Genomic DNA, 12698 nt, shown 5'->3' on the forward strand with positions numbered 1-12698 from the left:
AATTTAGTTAGAGATTCAAACATAGTAAAATTTACTTTTTAAAAAAATTGAGAATCACTATGTTGTGCATCAGGAACTAATATAGCGTTGTAAGTCAATTATACTTTGAAAACAAACAAAAAAACAAGCAAGCAAGCTCAGGAAAAGAGACTGGATTTGTGGTTACCAGAGGCAGTGGGGGGCAGGGGAGGGTGTTGGGGGAAGGATGAAAGTTGTTAAGAGAGTAAATCGTAAGAGATCTCATCACAGGGAAAAATTTTTTTTTTTCTTTTGCGTCTATATAGAATGATGTATGTTCACTAAGCTTACTGTGGTAATCATTTCATGATGCATGCAAGTCAAATCATTATGATGTACAACTTTTAAACTTATACAGTGCTTTATGTTAATTATATCTCGTTGAAACTGGAAGGAAAAATGGATAGCAAAGTATACCTGCTTTAGGTCTGAAAATAAATAAATACATAGAGTAATTGATATTTAAAAATAAATAAATGAAATATAACTCTTCTTTTAAAAAGAAAAAAGTGAGGCTTAAATTTGATAATAATGGTATTTTTGAAGTACAAATATATGAAATATATACTAAGTTCAGAACAGATTCAATATTTAGCCTTTGAACTGATAAATCATATCATATTCATTTAACATATTCTCTAGGTCCCATCTTGACTTTTCTTTCTCTCCTTCCCAAGGCTTACTGACTTTTTTTTTATATTTTAAAATAACAATTTTAAAAGTAATGAAATTTTAAGGTGCTTTCTGATTCCTTCATGTTATATCTTAATAGTATCATTAAAATCAAGATGTCGGGCTTCCCTGGTGGCGCAATGGTTGAGAGTCCTTCTGCCGATGCAGGGGACATGGGTTCGTGCCCCGGTCCGGGAAGATCCCACATGCCGCGGAGCGGCTGGGCCCGTGAGCCATGGCCGCTGAGCCTGCGCGTCCGGAGCCTGTGCTCCACAACGGGCGAGGCCACAACAGTGAGAGGCCCGCGTACCGCAAAAAAAAAAAAAAAAAAAAAAAAAAAAAAGATGTCATACAACATTCTTGTGTTAATTCTGGACTGTTAGGAGTCAAGGTGGCACAAAAGGAAGGACACTAGAGTGCACATCAGATAGGATGATTAAAAACTTTGCTGAGTCACTAACTAGTTGTTTGGACAAGTCACTCTTAGAGCCTTAATTTTTGTGTCAATACAATGATCTCTAAGCTAGAATGTATAAATAGGGGACATGTGCATTAGGCACAGTGAGGAACTATCCATACTTCAGAAATCAGAGCAATTTCTCTAAACATAGTTGGATGATATTGCATTTCAGGAAGACTGGGAGGGATCTTGGACAACCTAACTCATGAGATAGCTGTTTTCTGAGCAGTAAATTGAGGAAGCCCAAGCATGCCTCACTGACATGCCCTCACTCAACAAGGTAAGGAGGTGTGGGATGGTGATGGGGAGGAGAGTCTCTGGGGATGTTGAGACTTCCAACATGTCTCTCTCCCACATAGAATTTACAGGCATCCTGAGGGATCTAGGTGGGACCCATAAATATAGGAGAGAGTTCTGATCCTTGGACCATTTTTGGCGTTGCACTTTCTGCTACATAATACTCCTGTTAGGAGCTCGTCATCCACTGTGGATCAGGCAGGGTTACAGGTAAGCTTAAGAGTGGTCTTTACAGGTCTTCCCTGGTGGTGCAGTGGTTGAGAGTCCGCTGACGATGCAGGGGACATGGGTTCGTGCCCCGGTCCGGGAAGATCCCGCATGCCGCGGAGTGGCTGGGCCCGTGAGCCATGGCCGCTGAGCCTGCGCGTCCGGAGCCTGTGCTCTGCAACGGGAGAGGCCACAAGAGTGAGAGGCCTGCTCGTACCGCCAAAAAAAAAAAAACAAAAAAGAATGGTCTTTACAGCTGTCCTCTTCCCTAATTGGACGCTCAGTCCCAGGGACTCTCACTACCACTGTAAGCTTTAACACTTAGTGTCTAGCCTCCTAGGTATCTTGTATCCATCTCTTCATTTGAGATACTATGAGCTTGGACCAAAATGGAATTTCTCAGCAACACTGAGAAATATTTAGTGAAATAATACGATTTTTTTGTATGAATACTTTGGAATCAATTTATACTTTATATATATTTTTTCCAAATTTTCTATATTGGAAAATGAATATTAAACTATAGGAATAATTCATATAGTCAGATATTCATATGGTCAGATTTACCATGAGTTGCATCATCTCTGGGTTGACAAAGTTCTTTGATACTTTATTTAGTATTATATTTGTTGGGAACCTACTCAGTGCAAGACAATCTAATTGCCTTTTGATATCTTATAATTATCTAATTGGTTTATAATATCAAAAATAGAAAAAATAGAAATTATGGAAGTACAGAATTTGCTTTCCTACAAAGAATAAGTGAACCACAGGATACTGTGACATCTACTAGTTCAGTAGTTATGTTTTATTAGTCAGTACCTAGAGGAGTACTTAAAGCCATGTAAGTTGGTTGCATTTTATTTGGCAGCATAACCACAGATCAAGTTGTCCCTTTAGTCCTTTGGGTTCAAGAGGCAGATTAAAAAATATTTAATTAACTTATTTATTTGGCTGCACCGGGTCTTAGTTGAGGCATGTGGGATCTAGTTCCCTGACCAGGGATTGAACCTGGGCCCCCTGCATTGGGAGTGTGGGGTCTTAGCCACTGGACCACCAGGGAAATCCCAGCAGAATGTGATGTTAACTGTCACTTATTAATCCAGACTTGGAAAAATTGCTTTTAAAAGTCATTTATTCATCTGCTAAATTAAACTTGCAATATCAGTGATAATATTTGATACTTATACAGTACTTTACAGATTTTCAAAGTATTGCAACATTCATGATTTCATTTAATCTTCACAACAATTTTGCAAAGAAGACAAGATAGTAACTAACTCCATGTTATAGATAAGAAAAATGGTGTCTTGAAATGTAAAGTGACTTGTGTAATATAGTCTGGCTAGTCAGTGGTAGAAGGGAACTAATTTCTAAGTTTTTTGATTTCTAGGTGCAGTCACAAGGTATTATGGACTACATACAGACAGAGGGAACATATTAGAGCACACTGCTATTTTTTTTGTAGAATAAAACAGTACAATTTCAGAGATGCCATGAATCCTGTCCAGGATGGCATAAATAGGCAAGGATTCAATCTGACTGGGTAAGCTATGGTAAAAATAGCCTTAATTATAATACTTTTAGTCAAATGTCAGGATCTTTGTTCTTGGGGGTAGAGTTGGACCACAGACAGATCTACAGTGAAGAAGTGGGGAAGGGTCACAAGGACTTAAGCATAATATCAGGGCCCCCAGAAGCCATATTGTCTAGGATTTTTTGCCAGGTTCCAGTCTTAGCTGCAGAATTAGAACACAAGTCAGGACTGGCATAGCTGCTCAGATCTAAAAGATTGGGGAAACATAGTGAGAATTGGGCATGATGTTTGGGGAGGAGACTGCTGCTATTTAATAGGCTGGGGGATGTCACCCCAGAAGTGAAACAGAAGGAAAATAGGCTAATTGTAGATGCTTTGACATATTCCAGGTATTCTCATTAGCAGGGCGCAATCTGCTGGTCAGATGTCTTTAGTCCTCTCTGCTGGACAGAGCTCAAGTGGGCAGGGGCAAGAAACAGTGCTCTTTGGCACCTGAACACATGGTTCAACTTATAAAGCATGTGCTTTACCTGACAGTTAAGTGAGATGCTCTGCTCACATAAGTCCACAGATTTACACCTGTGAAGTTTCCATGTAAAATGGGTGCTATTGTCTTTTATAATAAGTCCCATGTGTATTTTCATAGAATGTTGACAGGTGAGCATATATTGCTTTATCAGTGCTTCTGGGATTATCTGAAAAATAGCACAGGTATTCTCATGACAGGTTTATGTTAATAAGTTTGGTTAGCATAAGACTTCCCTGGTGGCACAGTGGTTGAGAATCCGCCTGCCAGTGCAGGGGACACAGGTTCAATCCCTGGTCCGAGAAGATCCCACATGCCGCAGAGCAACTAAGCCTGTGTGCCACAACTACTGAGCCTGTGCTCTAGAGCCCGAGAGCCCACAACTACTGAAGCCTGCACACATAGACCCCATGCTCTGCAATAAGAGAAGCCACCGCAATGAGAAGCCCGCACACCCCAACGAAGAGTAGCTCCTGCTCACCGCAACTAGGGAAAGCCCATGCACAGCAATGAAGACACATCACAACCAAAAAATAAATAAATTTAAAAAAAAGTTTGGTTAGCATAAAGCAAAAATTAATTCAATGACTCACATGTAAAGTTAATAAACTCTTCTTTCTCCATGTCACTAATTTCCTAGTCTTGTGAAGGTCTGTACATTTCTATGGCTGAACAAATATGTGGAAAGTTTCTATTTGGGTTCCCAGCATGCTACATTAAGTTGGTGTCATCAGTGTGATGCTTTGCTATTCAAAGTGTGATCCAAGGACAAGGCAGCATTGGTATCTCTTGGGAGCTTGTTAGAAAAGCAGAATATCAAGCCTAATGCTAGGCCTACTAAATCAGAGTGCATTTTATCAAGATCTCCAGGTGATTTGTAAGCACATTCAAGTTTAAGAAGCACTAGTTATACCTTTGTGGCTCAAGGTCATGCCTTCCTAAACCTCTATTTTTAGGCACACTCTACTTCCTACTCTTCTGGAATCTGTAGGCTATCAGCTAGCCAATTCATTTGGTTGTTTCTTAAATTCTAAACCTGTGACATTGTGTGCCCTATGCTGTCTCTTCCTTGTTTTGTCAGAGAAGGGACTTTTTCTTTTGCGTTCCCCATATTTTTCACCTCTTTTCACTTGATGATTTTTGTTTTTGGAGACAAACAATCACTTCTAGCTTCCAGGGGACATATTCTCTCTCTGATCAACTTGAAGACTTTTTCCCACGGCATCTCTCTCAATAACATTGAGGTAATGAGGTTCTGTTTACTGCCAAATTCAATCATAAATGTGAGTTGCCACTAATATCAATATTGCATATTTTTAAGTAGCTTTAGAGTAAAATAAAATAAAATAAAACCACAAAAAGGACTACTTGGTAGCTTTCTCTGCTGTGTTCAACTTTTTGTTTTGTTTAACTTTTCATATTACAGAAATCTTGGACCTCAGAAATTTCATGTCTCTTGGCAATAGCTATACTTTCTGTGTCTTAGTGATAAACATTCTGTTATTTTATTCTAGAACTCTAAACCAATTAAAGAAAATTTTTATTGGACATTTTCTGTTCTCTGTTTTCTTAGCTTTTTTTTTTTTCCCCTATCTTTGTTATAAAAGGAAAAACCCCTCATGGAATATGTTGCCATTATGAAATTTAGGTATTTATATGTATATTATTTTTGTGTCTGTATCATAAATCACATTTAGAGATATTCTCTGTAAGTTACACTTAAACATTTTTAGTTGATAAGTGCCAACAACATTATGGTTTGTTTCATAAGACCTCTCTTCACTTTGAAACCATATCCTCTGTTTCTTCCTTTTCTTTAAAAACCACACAGAATGTTGAAGAAATAAAGTGAGAGAAGTCTGCTGAAATATATTTACAACAAGCTATTGTAAATGTCATTTGTTGAATAATGTATAAAAGTTCATGGCACAAGGGGCAGGATTGTCTGAAAGTAACCCTGAGAGCTCACTCTTGGTTACCGAAGCACTGGGCTATCTGGAACCAGGAATCACCCTTCAACCAGTGCGAGAAGCCACACTTGAACTCAGCTTCCTATTAGACTGATGGCATTATTTTACCCTCTTGCAGGAACTACAGCTTTCTATGATCTCCGCTGTCCTCAGGTGCTGGGCAGCTAGCTTTCACAGTTACTCCCTTTAAATATATTGCATGCAATCCAGACTGCCTAACATTTATGTTGTGTGCTTATCTCCTCTGATTAAGGTTGCTATCATGCTTGCCCTGTAAGAAAGGAGAGCAACAGTGAGGTGGGGGATCTGCCCTAGAATACTGGACCAAGTGTCCTTCAGATGGCCAGGGGCCCTGCGTACTTCCTCATGGGAAAAATGGGAAAATCAAAGGACCTGTGACTTTTCTTGTTGCTGACTCCTTGAGTTTCCTCGATAAAGCATATTCTTTAATATGATATTGTAAAATTCACCCAGAGCTCTGGTGAACCTCAGGGGACCCACCTTGTACAGCACATTTATTGATGATAATCAAGGCTTTGTTCTGCATACCCTGCTTTGGGGGAGTTCATATCTCAGTTTGTATATTTGTAGCATAGATTGAAGTCACTGCCATATTCCCATTTTGCCTTGGGTAAAATGTCCTCCTATTGATGACCGTTAACTCATGCATTTTCTTCTCATCCATATGTCTCCCTTATTCATATCTGTCTTTGTCCAGCAAGATTCCATGATGTACTGTTCAATAATACTGTTGCTAATAGCTTAAACTTCCCCTTCTGTCTTCTTTGTGGCATCTGCCAAAGACTGCAACCATAGATAAACCAACTGTCTGCTTTCTCTGCATCTGTGCCTGAGCAGCCAAGCACTGCTGGAGAGAGTTACACAATAGGGCCTATTGGTATTACAAAAAAGTAATTAAAGCAACTTCAAACTGTACAGCAATCCTGTAAGGATTCTCAGTCAAGCTCTCTCCCACTTTCCATAATGATTATTTCAAGCTTCTTCAAACCTTCTTCCTCTCATCACCCATGATTCTCAGAATATGATATTGATTTTTATTTTATAGAGAAAATAGCAGCCCTTAAATGAGAACTGCATCACCTGTCCCATTATCTGTCCATACTATTCTAGTTTCCTTCGATTACAGTATGGGTGTAATTATTTTTGCTGAGGCTAACCCCTCCTCTGGTACTTTTATTTTACTCCCTCCCACCTTCTAAGGTACCTGAAATTATGGATTATCTTTTGTCTGAATATTCAAACTCTCTTCAATTGGAGCTTTTAAAAACAGGATCAAGTATCTCCCAATTAAGAGAAAGAAAGAGAGGAAAGGAAAGAGAGAGAGAAATTTTCTCTAGATTTCTTCATTCCCTTCTAGTTACTACCCTATTTCCTCTGTTCAAATTTTTGAAAAACGGTTTCTATTTCTTTCCACCTAGCCATTTCTAAGCCTTTTCCAATCTAACTTCTGCCTACATTGCTCCATCTCAGGATTTCTTAACCTTGGCACTGTTGGCATTTTAGGCCAATGTTTTATACTTGCGACACTGTCCTGCACATTTTAGGATGTTTAGCAGCATCCCTGGTCTTTATTCACTAGATACCTGTAGCAGCTCTCTCCCTGCAGCTGTGACAACCAAAAATGTTTTCAGGCATTACCAAATGACCCCTGCAAAGCAAAATTGCCTCCGGTTTAGAATTGTTGCCCTATTCCCATGGCTCCTGTTAGGTTACCAATGACTTTCACGATGCTAAATCTCATTGCTTATCTGACTTGGTAGCTCAGTAGTATCTGAAATTGTTAACATCTCCTGCCCTGTAACATTTTTCTCTTGCCTCTATTGACAACACTCTTTTGATTTTCCTTTTACCCCTCAGATTGTTCTTTTTTCTTCCTTCCTTCCTGTTTTCCTTCCTTCTTTCCTTCCTTTCTCTCTTTCACCCTTTCTTTCCTTCTCTCTCCCTCTCTCCTCTCCCCCAAACCCCTTCTTTTTCTCTTTCTTTAAATCTTTTGAGCTCATCCTCTGCCAATTGACAATTAAATGTTGGCACTCTCTTCTACTCTGCTCTTTTTCTGGGGACTCTCATCCCCATGCAGAGCTTTAATATTCACCTTTATACTTGTGCGTCAAGCTTTGATGAACTAGCTTCAGTATGGTGAACAGGTCAACCCTCCCACCACCAGCAACAACAAAAAGCTGGATACAGTAGTTTATCCATAGCTTGTGAGTCTTTCCGTGACAGCCTTCTCTTTTAGAGGAAACAAAAAATCTGCTTCTAGCTCTACCTTTTGAAGTAGAAAACTAGCTCTTAATCAGAATAACATAGACAAAGATGAGTGAAAAAAAAAAAAAAGATGAGTGAAATTCTTTAAATTGGCCTAGATAGGCCTAAATGATCTGCCTCCACCCTTACCTCTCATAGCTCTCTACCCTCCCCAATCTCATCCTCCATCATCATCCCTCCTGTGTTCCTGCTTGAGGCAACTAGCTGTGGTTCAGTCCTTTGTTCATGCTCTACCACAGGGCTATTTTATTTGTTGCCCTGTCTGCCAGGAAGACTCCTCTCACCCATCTCTGCAACTTAACCTATTCTTCCAATCTCAACTCAAGCAGACTTCCTCAGGGAACCTTCCTTGTTCTTCCTGACCAGCTCCCACTTCCCATTATGGAGGCCTTTAATGGCCTTTGTATATCTCTTTCTTACTGCATAGTACAGTAGCAGTTTTGCATTTACTTGTGTGATTAGTGAGGTGAGTACAGTTGAGCAAGGGTTTTCAAACCAAGACTGCTTGGCTTGGAATCTTGGGTCTTAAATTCTTGGTGCCTCAGTTTCCTTATCTTTAACATGGGGATACTAATAGAACCTATTTTAACGGTTGTTGTGAGTCTTAAATGATTTAGTGTATATACAATGCTTAAAACAGGGCCTGGAACATAGTAAGCACTATGTAAATATCAGCTGTAATTTAAAAAATTTAATTATAATCTGTCTCTTCCACTTTTTTCCCCCCCATTTTGTGAAAGTTTATTTGCAGGATAAATTCCTAAAAGTCAAATTACTCATAGAATTAGGCACACATATTATCACAGTTGTCACACCTACCAAAAAGTTATTCCAGTTTCTAATCCCATTAATGGTTATGTAGAAATATCAATTTCTCTTATAATTTTATTTATTTTTAAGGAATTTAAGAAAGATTAGTGTAACCTTTTTTTTAAACATCTTTATTGGAGTATAATTGCTTTACAATGGTGTGTTAGTTTCTGCTTTATAACAAAGTGAATCAGCTATACATATACATATATCACCATATCTCCTCCCTCTTGTGTCTCCCTCCCACCCTCCCTATCCCACCCCTCTAGGTGGTCGCAAATCTTCTACTTTTTTGCTCATTTTTTTTCCTCAGTGCCAACACAGTTCATGACACATTTCAGGCATGCAGTAACTGTCAGAGTAATGTATAAATTAAAGAGTTTGGGAAAAAGAAATGCCATATAAATACAAAGCACATTTGTATAGATGAAAAAGTAGAGATTCTGCATTGTGTTTTTAAAAATAATTCTACTATAGTCATTCACTTTACTTGCATAACCTATGCTAGAAGGGAAATAGGTGCTTTTTTAATTCTAGGAGAATTCAAACAATTTTTATGCTGGGTGAATTCATTCTAACACAATCAGTGAAATCAGAGCCTTTGAGTTAAAAATATTACTCAAATATTTTATATTTGAAGAACATATTCAAATTCCTATATTAAATACATAAGTAGACATAATTTTTCATAACAAACCTTGAAAACAAACATCTTAGTCTCAGAGGTTAAGGATTATGTAACAAAGAATCATTTTAGTTTTTAAAATATCACATAAGATCTTGTAAACAAACTTTTAAGGACTCAAGTTTTTGATGACAAGATACCAAATAAATATAAATCTGACAAGTAAACCTGGTTCTGCAAGCATGCATGTGAGATTATTTATTTGGTATGGAGGTTGCTGGGTTCTTTGAATCATTATTAATTATTAGACATTAATAACTGAGAAAAACCATGCCACATGAGCAATGATAATTCAATGGAAAAAATCTAAACCCAAGAAGAGATATTGATAAAGTAGTATGTTGTCATTTGTGTTAGTCAGCTCAGGCTGTCATGACAAAATACCACAGACTGGGTGGCTTAAACAACAGAAATGTATTTCTCACAGTTCTGGAGGTTGGGAAGTCTAAGATCAGGGTGCCAACTGATTTTATTCCTGGTGAGAGCTCTTTCCTTTGTTTGCAGACAGCTGTCTTCTCACTGTGCCTTCACATGGTGGAGAGAGAGAGCTCTGGGGTTTCTTCCTCATAAGGGCACCAGCCCTGTCAGATTAGGGCCCTACCCTTATGATCTCATTTAACCTTTATCACTTCATCACAGGCTCTGTCTCTAAATAGTCACATTGGCGTTTGGGACTTCAACATTTGAATTTTTGAGAAAACACAAACATTCAGTCCATAACATCATTCAAAAGGAGGAGAGAATATTTTTATTTGGGTGAATATGCCAAAAACTTTCAGAAGAGGCTTTTAAGATTGACTTTAAAGGGTTTGAACTTGCAGAGTGCGAAGGGAAATTATACCATGATCTCAATATTATATGTGGAAAGCAGAAGGGATGTAGGATTTGTGTAAGGCTAGTGAGGATTTCAGTTTGATTGTTTTTCTAGTATGTGAGGAGAAAATGAGTGAATTTCAGGTCATTGGGAAATTTGAATGATGAGTTACGAAGTTTGTACTTTTTTTTTTTTTTTCCAGCTGCCATGGCTCATGGGCCCAGCCGCTCCGCGGCATGTGGGATCTTCCCGGACCAGGGCACAAACCCATGTCCCCTGCATCAGCAGGCGGACTCTCAACCACTGCGCCACCAGGGAAGCTCCTGAACTAGTAATTAATATAATGGGATAAATGCTAGAATAAGATTCAGTTCACCAGAAACATATAACAATATTAAACTTGTGTATACCTAATAAAACATACTCAATATTTACAAAGCAAAAGTGGATAGAACTACAGGGAGAAACTGATAACTCTACAATTACAATAGACTATTTCAAAATATATCACAAAATTAATGATAGATTAAGCAGATAAAATATTAGAAAAGATACAGAAGGTTTGAATAATGGGAGTAACAGTATCGATGTTGGCTCGAATCAGAGAACAGTATAGCCTTGGAGAATAATATATCCAGCAACCAGAGAATATATATTAATGCTGTTTCTCCTTTTCCCTTGCCCAAATTCTCTTTTACAGTTACCATTTCCCAACTTTTCAAAAGAAATACCTCTTATCCACCCAAATCATCTATGATGCATCACCCTGGGGTGCAAAATCTTCAGAGGAACAATCAACATATTGTTATTGGAGAAACCTCTTATACTCATAAACCTTTCATAGACCATTGTCTTTTCCTGCCTAATATGAATGTCTAGTAAGTGTGAGGCACGGCATTAGTGAAGGGGTAGTTTGACCCTTTGGGGGATGTTCCAGATTCAATAGCGTGGGACAGCTGGTGCAATGACAATTCTTGTTTTTGTTGTTTGACTAACTTACCTCTTTCATATTCTCACTATTATCAAATAATGAGTTACTCTTGAGGGAGTCATATCAGAGCAGCACTCTCACACGGTAGGTGAGAAAGGGGGTCAAGGAGACCTGGCAGAGCTGTCCCCAGGGCTGTGGCCCCCATGCCAGAGCTTTAGCCTGGCCAGTCAAAGGGCTAGAGTCTCTAAGGGCTTGCCCTGGCAAGAAGCACCTCCTGAGAAAGAAACTGGGAGGAAATGGTGGATGTGGCTTAACCAGTAACTTCCACTAACAATGAAGCAGAAAATAGCTTTTCTAAACTATCAATAATAAAATGTACCAACTATGTTGAGGAAAAATCTCGATTATCTTTTTCCCATAGAAAATGGTATAAAAAGGCATTGCCATTTGAAGAGATGATTAAAAGTATTGAGCCAGAAAGTGTAGAAAAATTGTTATAGAGATATTAATTAATATTGTTATTGATATTGTTATACTTTTCTAGGTTATATGATGGTTGTGGAATTTATCATCCTTTAAAATGCATAATTTGTCATGATTTTATTCTCATGTTACATAAATATTTACTTTTCCACCTAATTTTTAAAATTTATAATGTTGTCCTCTTTTTTTAAAGAGGTCTGCACCTCATGTTATATAGGCTTCAGGCTAACAAAACCTGAATCCATCCCTGGACCTGATACTTTTTCTATTTCTCTTCCTCTTTGTCTTTCTGTTTTTCTCATGATTCCTTTCCATGCTTTTAAAAAAGTAGGACCTATACTAATATATAAGGAATGTAGAACAAAATTAAAAAAAAAAAGTCACCTATGATATAGTACCCTAAACTTCAGAAAACCAGCTTTATTAAATCAAGTTCTCCCTCTCTGAGGTTAATATATCATTCTGATTATCAGATGCAAAATATATGCCTAATATATTTAAAATTTTACTAACAAAACTTTCATTCTCATCTACTTATGTATAAAAATAAGATTTTTTAGTGCTATAAATATACGAAAAACAGGAATAGCTAAATCCTGACTCATTCTAGTAATAAGGTAATATTAACCCAAGGACAAATAAACTTTTAAACATATTAAAAAACATTAGATGGTCAACTTAAAAAATTCGTGAAGTATACATTGTTTTTCAAATTCCTTTTACGTGTACACAGGAAAAAACATTTGGAGACAACTGATCTAGACAAATAAATATGGAAGGCTATAGAAATCAATCATGCAACTCCTTTAAGGGAGCTGCCATCTATTTTTAACTGCCCAGTTGGCATATTTCAGCGGACAGCTGCATCAGATGGATGGAGGCTGCCTGAGGGTGTGAAGAACATTGCATTGGCTCACTTATTTTCAGTTGTGAAATCTTCTTTACAAACCCTAATATTTAAAAAAAGTAACTGAGGCTAATGTTTTTATAATTTGGGGTGGA

At 37.9% G+C, this 12698-nt stretch overlaps 1 protein-coding gene across 3 annotated transcripts in view; it reads left to right on the forward strand.

The window, feature by feature from the left end:
* Positions 1-12698, forward strand: part of FRRS1 (ferric chelate reductase 1) — a 99411-nt gene that overhangs the window by 11736 nt on the left and 74977 nt on the right. Inside the window, exon 2 of one of the 3 annotated variants that reach the window (XM_060302327.2) lies at positions 1323-1430. The exons of the other annotated variants lie outside the window; for them this stretch is intronic. The gene's annotated coding sequence lies outside the window, so the exon portion shown is untranslated. The remainder of the gene's footprint in view (positions 1-1322; positions 1431-12698) is intronic. 3 annotated transcript variants of the gene reach the window in all.

Source organism: Globicephala melas, chromosome 1 (assembly GCF_963455315.2).
Source record: "Globicephala melas chromosome 1, mGloMel1.2, whole genome shotgun sequence".
Taxonomy (NCBI): domain Eukaryota; kingdom Metazoa; phylum Chordata; class Mammalia; order Artiodactyla; family Delphinidae; genus Globicephala; species Globicephala melas.